General features: G+C 44.9%; 1 pseudogene; it reads left to right on the forward strand.

Annotated features, from left to right (window-relative positions):
* LOC142436571 (ninein-like protein) overlaps positions 1 to 3,914 on the forward strand; it is a 34,903-nt pseudogene extending 30,989 nt beyond the window's left edge.
* The last annotated feature ends 4,324 nt before the right edge of the window (positions 3,915 to 8,238 follow it).

Here is an 8,238-nt window from a genome sequence, read left to right on the forward strand (position 1 = left end):
AGGAGTGGGCGGATTCAGTCTTTCGTTTGTGGAGCACAAAGTCCTACCCCTCTCTTGATACCTCTCACCTGAGAATTGCCCATTTGCACTGTCATTTTAGGGCAGAAACTGGAAGGAGGCCAGGGTGGTAGAGTCTTCTGTATTATTTCAAAGTAGAGTGTGCCATATCTTGTGTGTGTCTCCACAGTTTGGCTATAGAGTGTGATGTTTGACCATGTCATGTGGTATACCTGTTAGATAGATAGATAGATAGATAGATAGATAGATAGATAGATAGATAGATAACCTACTTACTAACAGGTATACTAGCTCTGTACTGATGTCATATATATATATATATGACAGCAGGAGAATCAGGTGGACATGGTATAGGGGAAACCCATTCTGAGCCTCATATTTTCTAGAGTAAGTGGCTAGAGGGTTCATAGCAGTTCCAGATGCATTTGAGTATCTGGGACTCTCCATTGATAGCCATGGTGCCCTCTTCCACCTGCAAACAGAGTAAAATACCTGCTCTAGAGTGTTGTCCAGTTGGCACGCAGAGCACCCAGCGTAGCTTAGTAAGCTCGGTAAACAAGCTCCTTCATTAGAGAATTGGTGACTCAGTGAGTACAGGCAGAGGAGGTTTCTGCTCCCTTGAGCCTGACTCAGGAAGTGTACTGCTGGGAGAAGATGAAGGATGAAGGGTGGAGAGTATAGCTAGGACAAGCCTGGTGGTCATCAGAGAAGGGACCGGAAAGAGTCCAGGATGAGCCAGAAAGAGCAAGAGGAGCATGATTTAAGCTGTGGGGCTGGACTTGAAAGGGCTAAAAAATAGCTAGGTATCCTTCTATCTGGAGGCCAGCGAGCCGGTGTGTCAGAAAAGAGGAGCTAAGGGTGATTGAGCAAGGTATTGAGGGTCCCAGATCCAGATCCCAGCCAGCAAGGCAGTGAGGAGAGGGTAGCTGAAGAGCCATGAGCCGGTTGGAGCAAGGTGGTTTTTACTCTGAGGGAGGCAGGAGCGCTGGATGCCTGGAGCAGAAATGTGATGACCTGAAGGCGTGGAGAACACTCATTCTTACTCCCAGGGATTCCTGACAACACATATTTACTGGAAAGGGCTCTGAGGTAGAAAAAATTTAAGGGAAATATTTCTTGCCCTTGTGGATTCATAGAATATCTGAACGTAGCAGGTCAGCTTTCCGCTTGAGAGACTTTACCATCATCGTAAGACTCCCCTAGCTTGCTTAGCTGAAAGCTGCTTGCTTCTGTATTCCCAGTAATGTGCAGTTTCACACACAGGGAAGCCCACTCTGCTTTTGGAGCCTCTTAGGAATTTCTCCATGATGGCAAGCCCCTCTTTAGGCTCTTCCTTTGTGAGGCCCTGTGTACCTTGTTCGTCATGCCAGAGAGATGCGGATAGTTCACGGGCTGCACTTACACACCCAACTCACACTCATCCTCACTGCCATTGACTCAGTGTGGACTCATAGCGACCATACAGGACACAGTAGGCCTGCCCTGGCAGTTTGCAAGCCTGTAGCTCTCTGTGGGAGTAGAAAGCCCTGTCTGCTGCCTTCTGGCTCCAGAGCAGTCATGGCTGCTTTGATGAATCACGTCGCTGTGCCCAGCCCTCTCACCTTTGCTAGAAAGTGAAGAGAGCGATAACTGGTGAGGTTGTTCTTGCTAGGCAGCGTGCAGGTTTGTGCAGTGGGGGACACGAGAAACAAGAGATTGGGCTGAACAGACGTGCGTGCTCACAGCACTTTCTTGGTCCCTGGTGTACAGGCCACAGAGGAGAGCAGCTGCCACACGACCACTTCGTCCCTCGTGTCCATCTGCTCAGACCGGCACCTCTTCTCCGGCATCGATGACGGCACTGGGTTTGCATGCCCTGAGCAGGTGGTGGCTCTGTGGGCCCAGGAGGGCATTCAAAATGGCAAGGAGATTTTGCAGGTTTGGAAATGGATGGCCACAGCTGCTCCGCTGAGAATGGGCTGAGGGTGGGGTGGGAGCCCGAGAGGGTTACTGTGCTTGGCCTCTGCTCTCTGGCTTCCTTACTCCTGCTGCAACAGAGAATCCCAGACAGGGAAATTCTCGGGAAACTTTTCTTTTTGGCTATTAATATATAAAAATTTTAATTTTGAAAGAGCATAAATAAAATACAGAGAAAACAACAGTGATAAAAACACTCTGAAGGTAGGTTTTCATGTATTAGATACTTCCCCCTTTGCCATGCTAACCTTTCAGGCTTGTTGCTTGGACAAGGCAGCACTCCGATGGGCGTTGGAACAAGCACACTTTTGTGGTGGCATCAGAGTCAGAGAAGGTGCATGTGTATAGTCAGCACTGACCACTACATAAGGGCATGCATTCTGCCAAGTCCTTTGATCAAAAAAGACCTAGGTGGGAACTGTGCCACTTGGCTCCACAGGCCAGCCTCGCATTCCTGGAAGCCATGGGGGTTTCCTGCCCATGCTCCTCCATTTCTTCTGCAACTGGCCCAGGAGACTAGCCTGGTGTAGCTCTTGCTCTTGGACTTAGTGTCACACTGTGCAGTAGTCAATTTAAAATAAATATAGCAAAGATTCATTTTTAAACATTCATTGTTTCATTCTGTATATGTGGGTGGTAAGATGCACATAACATCTCTTTTTAAGTTTATTTTTCAAAATTCTGAGAGAGAAGGAAGATTTCATTTTCTGTAATACTTTTGACCATGGCTCATGTCCTCTGATACATAATTTTTCTACCAATACAAATCATCAGTGTGTGTGTGTGTGTGTAGATAGATAAATAGATAGATAGATAGATATTATGGAGATATGAAATATGTGTCAGGATTCTTTACATATATTACGTTAGGAGTCTCTCCCAGAATTCTTTTAGCTTGAAATGGTAAAAACTCAACTCCAAGTGGCATAAGAAAAAAGGAGAATGTAAAATAAAATCATAATTTATAAATTATTAAGGGTTCATGAGGAAGGGGGCAATGGGGAGGGAAGGGGAGGGAAAAAAGGAAAATGAGCTGATTCCAGGAACCCAAGTGGAATGCGAATTTTGAGAATGACGAGGGCAACGAATGTATAAGGGTGCTTTACTCAATTGATGTATGTATGGATTGTGATAAGAGTTGTATGAGCCAAATAAAATGATTTTTTTTAAAGAAAGAATGTTAGTGGCTTACAGTGGTGGGCAGTTGGCAGAGTTAATTTAGCCACTGCTCTCTGTAAGTGCCTGTATCAGTACCCTTTCATCTCTAACTGCTTCCAAATTTTCCTTTGCTATCAAGTTAATTTCAACTCATCATGATGCTAGGGGGCAGAATGGACTTACCCCTTTGGGTTTCCAAGAATTTAAATCTTTATGGGAATAGATAGCCTCTACTTTATTCCTCAGGGAAATGGGGTGGTTCAAACTGTTGACCTTGAAGTTAACATCTTATTGCATTACCCACCACACCACCAGAGCTCCTTCCAGTGCCCTTAGCCTTGGGCAAAGTCTCCTCTCTATAGCTCCATACAGCCTTTATAATTATTGGGTTTAGGTGGGGGGAAGGGCCCCTCTCTTGCTATTAATCCCCATGAAGTACTATGCATGGAGTCATATTCTTCCTCATGTGTCCCTGGCTCAGGCACAGTGGGATCTCCTATTGACAGCCTAGGAGTTGGAGTGGGGGCGGCCCCAAGAGGAAAAGTCTCAGGCAAATGGGAGAGCCAAGGAAAATGGAGTCTGGAGTCAAATTGTTGAGAGACTTAAACTCATCTTGAATGTCCCTTGGGATTTATTTCTAGAGCCTCGAATTCAGTGTGGATGAGAAGGTGAACCTTCTGGATCTGGCCTGGGCTATCGACAACAAGCTCCTGATGGTCACTGGTGTCATTCAGCAAGCGGCCCTGGCCTCCTACCACCAGGAGCTGAGCTACCTCCAGTAAGAGGCTAGGAGAGGTTGTTTCAAGGCTAGGGGTGTGGTTTGTTCTCAGGGGTCCGGGACTGGCAAGGGTCTGGGCTGCTGCCTTGCCTGCCCCCACCACCCTCTATAGGCAACTTGTGATGGGACAAGGAAAAGGGTCTCTGGTGTAGGGAGAGACGCTTTGCCTCTTCCTAATAGGGCCTAATGAGCAAGGGGCCGCCTACGGTTATTCTTGTCACAGGTCTTGCATACTTGGTGAGAGGCTTAGAAAGCCAGATCTCAAAATCCTAACCTAATCCCCTTAATAATATCCCAAGCAGCTGAATCCAACTTAAAACTTATGTGACTGACATTTTTCTTGCTATTATGGAGGTGCAAATGTTCTCCAGACCAGCCCACGGGGCCCCCAGGCTTAAGCCAATTGACTGAAAGCGCACAAAAAAAAATTGCTTCTTAGACCTTTTCACTGAGCACAACGTGGCAGTTGGCACCGTGTTCCATTACAACAGAGCTCTGCTTTCACTCAACGGGTTATTCATGTTGTTCTGCTAAATAGATTCACAGGGACAAAAGTTGATAGTATTTTATAGAAAGATAACTTTTCCAACAGTTTTGTTGGCATATAAATCATGTATCATACAATTCAGTGGTTTAGACATATTTTAAAAGAATTGTGTAGGCGTCACCACAATGAGTTTTAGAATATTTTCTTCATTCTGGTACCCGTTATTATTAACTCCCCATAGCCCCCAGTCTCCCCTGCCACAACCGGAAGGAGCTATTAATCTAATTGCTGTTTCTATAGATCACCTATCCCGGATTTCATATACAGAAAATCCTACAAAACAAAATAAACACCAAAAAACCTCAATTCATCTTTATGCTATTCTAACGCCAACCATCCCTAACCTTCCCATAACACTCTTCTTAGCTAGATTCGGTCATTTATTTCAGTGACCACATACAATTCACAGACAATATTCACAATTATCGAGTTAATCAGGGAAATGTTAATGATACAGGTCTTTTGTCTACAATACCATGCTGATAACCACCTCTTTCTCTGGTCCCAGGCCTCTCAGTTGCATAGTCCCTTGGCTTCTGCTTTGTTCCATGGGCCAGGAAGCCTACCACTCTGCCTCGTGGTCTCAGTGTTGCTCCTTGCTCTGTCTCATGTGCTCAGTGCCAGGGCTTCTGCTGCCTCCACGACTTACGGCATGGATCTCACATGTGCCCCACTGATGGCTCTTATTTCTTGATGGACACAGGATTCTCTCTCTCTGCTACTGAGATGCCGTGCAAGGGCATCACTGTCCGACCCATCTATGAGTGTTTCACATACCCGATTTGCCTAGTCCCACCCAATTATTTGATGAGTGTTACAAAGATATGGATAGAAGAGCCCTTTGGATCATTTCACTTCACCCCGGGCTACCTTTTGGCTCTTCTAGACATTGCTCCTTTAATACATGAAGAATTGCCTCCTGCCCACTGACATCTAGGATTTGTTTTCACAGTCGTGGTGACCCTGTTAACAGTCACTCGTACTTCAGTCATATCATCAAACCAGCATCTTCTCCTCGCCTCCTTTTACCTGAGCCCATGGTGAAAAGAGGACACTCTTCAATGGGGACTTTCCCTTGACTTGTTCTTTTTCTTTTCTTTTTCATATTGATACTAATACACCCATAAAAACTGGTAAACCAGCTACTTCATTACCACTCCCTATTTTAGATATCCCATTGCTAAATTGTCAATCCCTAACAACCAGTCCTCTGAGGAGACAAGCAAATTTTTGATCAGAAGAATCTTTATTTATGATTTAAACTTTGAGCATCTGTTTCCATAAATATAATCCAATCCAGGGAAAGCCATCAAATTAGAGCAATGTATGCCAGATCATAGTGTCAACATTTATCTTGTCATTCATTTGGGTTCTGGTCAACTCAGCCCTAGAATCCAAGGTAGATCAAATAGGTACCAGTATCAAGCTTGGGAGTTCACACACACCTCCCTGTACTTTAGATTAACTGGCCAATTCATATATTCTCATCAACCCTAACTCCCCATGGCCTAGGTCCTGATCATCAGCTTTATAATTCACAACTCATGAAATCTCCCAATGTCTTCCCCTCTTCACTCACATTTTCAAACTTCAGACCAGCCAGCCCCTCTCTCTCATCTCTAGCTTCTGGGGCCAGATCAGCAGGTGCCAATAGAACATGCCAAAATGCAGGCTGTGTCATCAGTGCGGCAGTTCCACCACTCCCACCCAAGTGGACCCAAGTGTCAGCACAGTGAGCATACTAGGCTGCCGCCAGCTCCCTTAACTTCAGTCTGTCAGGAGCCATTCTCTGAGAGGAACACACTTCTCCCTGCTAAGATGACTCTAAAGGCAGGCAGCTCAAAATTCAAAAGGCCAAACCGATTTTTCTCCTACTCATTCTTTCAGTTGTTCTGGGTGGATCTGCATGTCTTTGCAAATAAGTGCAAAAGTACTGGTAGCAAAGGTTCTGGGTGAGGCTTCCATCCACACTGGTGAGAGTTTTCACTGCTCTCTCCAAACCAAACCAAACCAAACTCACTGCAGTTAAGTCAATTCTGACTCCCATTCAGCCTATAGGGCAGGGGGTAGAGCTGCCCTTGTGGGTTTCTAAGATTGTAACTCTTTACAGGAATAGAAAGCCACATCTTTCTCCCATGAAGTGTCTTGTGGTTTGAACTGCTGAACTTGCAGTTAGAAGCCCAGTGCGTAACTACTACACCAACAGGCCTCCAATACTCTACTTGGACTTAAAACAAAAACCCATTTCTTCAGGGAAAATTCCTAACTCCCCTTTTAACAAATCCAATAAGAATAGGCTGAATGTGAACATACAAGCTCTCTGTAATCATAAAACTGAGTATTTGTTTCTATCGCACATGATACCTATTTATAACACTAGTCAGGAGAAACCTCTATCCAACAGTCAGCTAAACACATAAACCCAAATACATCATCCTTTTAAAAACACTCAGTTCAATGTTCTTTTCTCCACCCAGATTATCCCATTCGTATGTCTACGGACTTGGGCCTCTGTTAGGGTACATCCAGGAAACCCTGGCCTTCTTATTAACTGTTTTGTTTAACCAGCCTGGTATTTCCTTCAGGCCACTCCAGAGCACTTTCACGCCCTTGACACCTCTTACATTTCTTTCAAGCACTGCCATTGTTTTAGGTAGGTACCATCATGTAGGTTTCGACCTTATGCATCTATGCCAGGTTCTGCAATATCCTCACAGTTTTTCCCGTTGAGCCTCCTGTTGCAGCCATGGTACCAATCGATCGCATCGAGAGCCTTCCTCTTTTTCACTGTCCCTTTGCTTTATCAGACATAATGTCTTCCCCAGGGGCTGGTCTTTCCTGACATGTCCAAAGTGTGCCCATCTTAGACTCTTAAGGTGCACTATAGCTGTATTTCTTCCAAGACAGATCATTTTGTCCTTTCAGCAGTCCATAGTAAGAATAACCAAAGGAATAATCTAAGAATCAAAATTTTCACTTCCCTTACCCTGACCTTTCTTTTGTAAAACCCCATGCTTTCATGAGCCTGGAGCCATTGCAGTTAATTCCACTCTTGACACCAACTGATGAAATGCCGTACGTCTGACCTCCTAGCTACACGAAGGGGGAGATTCCAATGCCACACCAGCCCAAGCTAATTGCCACAAGGCAGAATGCCTTGACCCTCTATCCTTTTTTTACCCTTATCTGATACCAACATCCCTCAGTTGGCACGCTACCTCTCTGTTGGGTTCAATAATGTATTGCAACGTCTTCAAAAAAACTTACAGGCAATGTTCATGGTTATAGAATTGCTTAAGGAAGCTAACCAGTTACAGAACGTTAAGGAAACAGGTTTTTTGGTCTGCATTGCCTCTTCTCACCCACGATGGTAGGCATCTCTTTCTTAGTGTTGCACCTCTGCCCTCTACCTCATGAGCTTAGCACTGCTCCTTTGCTTTGTCTTCTGTTCTCAGTGCCTTGGCCTCTGATACTTCTGGTGCCTCCACTACTTCAGGCAAGGATCTTACATGTGCTCACTCCTGGTGTTTCCATCTTGATTAACATGGAATGTTTCTGTCTGCAACTGTTATCATTCACTCTTATATACACAGTGCAATGGGAAAACCAACAAATTCCCTCAGTTAGCATTTCACATACCCTATTTGCTTGATATGGCCCCAAAATTTGGTGGGAGTTACAAAGACATGAATAGAAAAGCCATTCCAAGTAATTTCACTTCAACACAGCTGCCCTCACACCCTCCACCACTACAGGAACTCTTTCAAGGAAAAGCAGCTTG

This window comes from Tenrec ecaudatus, unplaced genomic scaffold, assembly GCF_050624435.1.
Source record: "Tenrec ecaudatus isolate mTenEca1 unplaced genomic scaffold, mTenEca1.hap1 Scaffold_419, whole genome shotgun sequence".
NCBI classification, from domain to species: domain Eukaryota; kingdom Metazoa; phylum Chordata; class Mammalia; order Afrosoricida; family Tenrecidae; genus Tenrec; species Tenrec ecaudatus.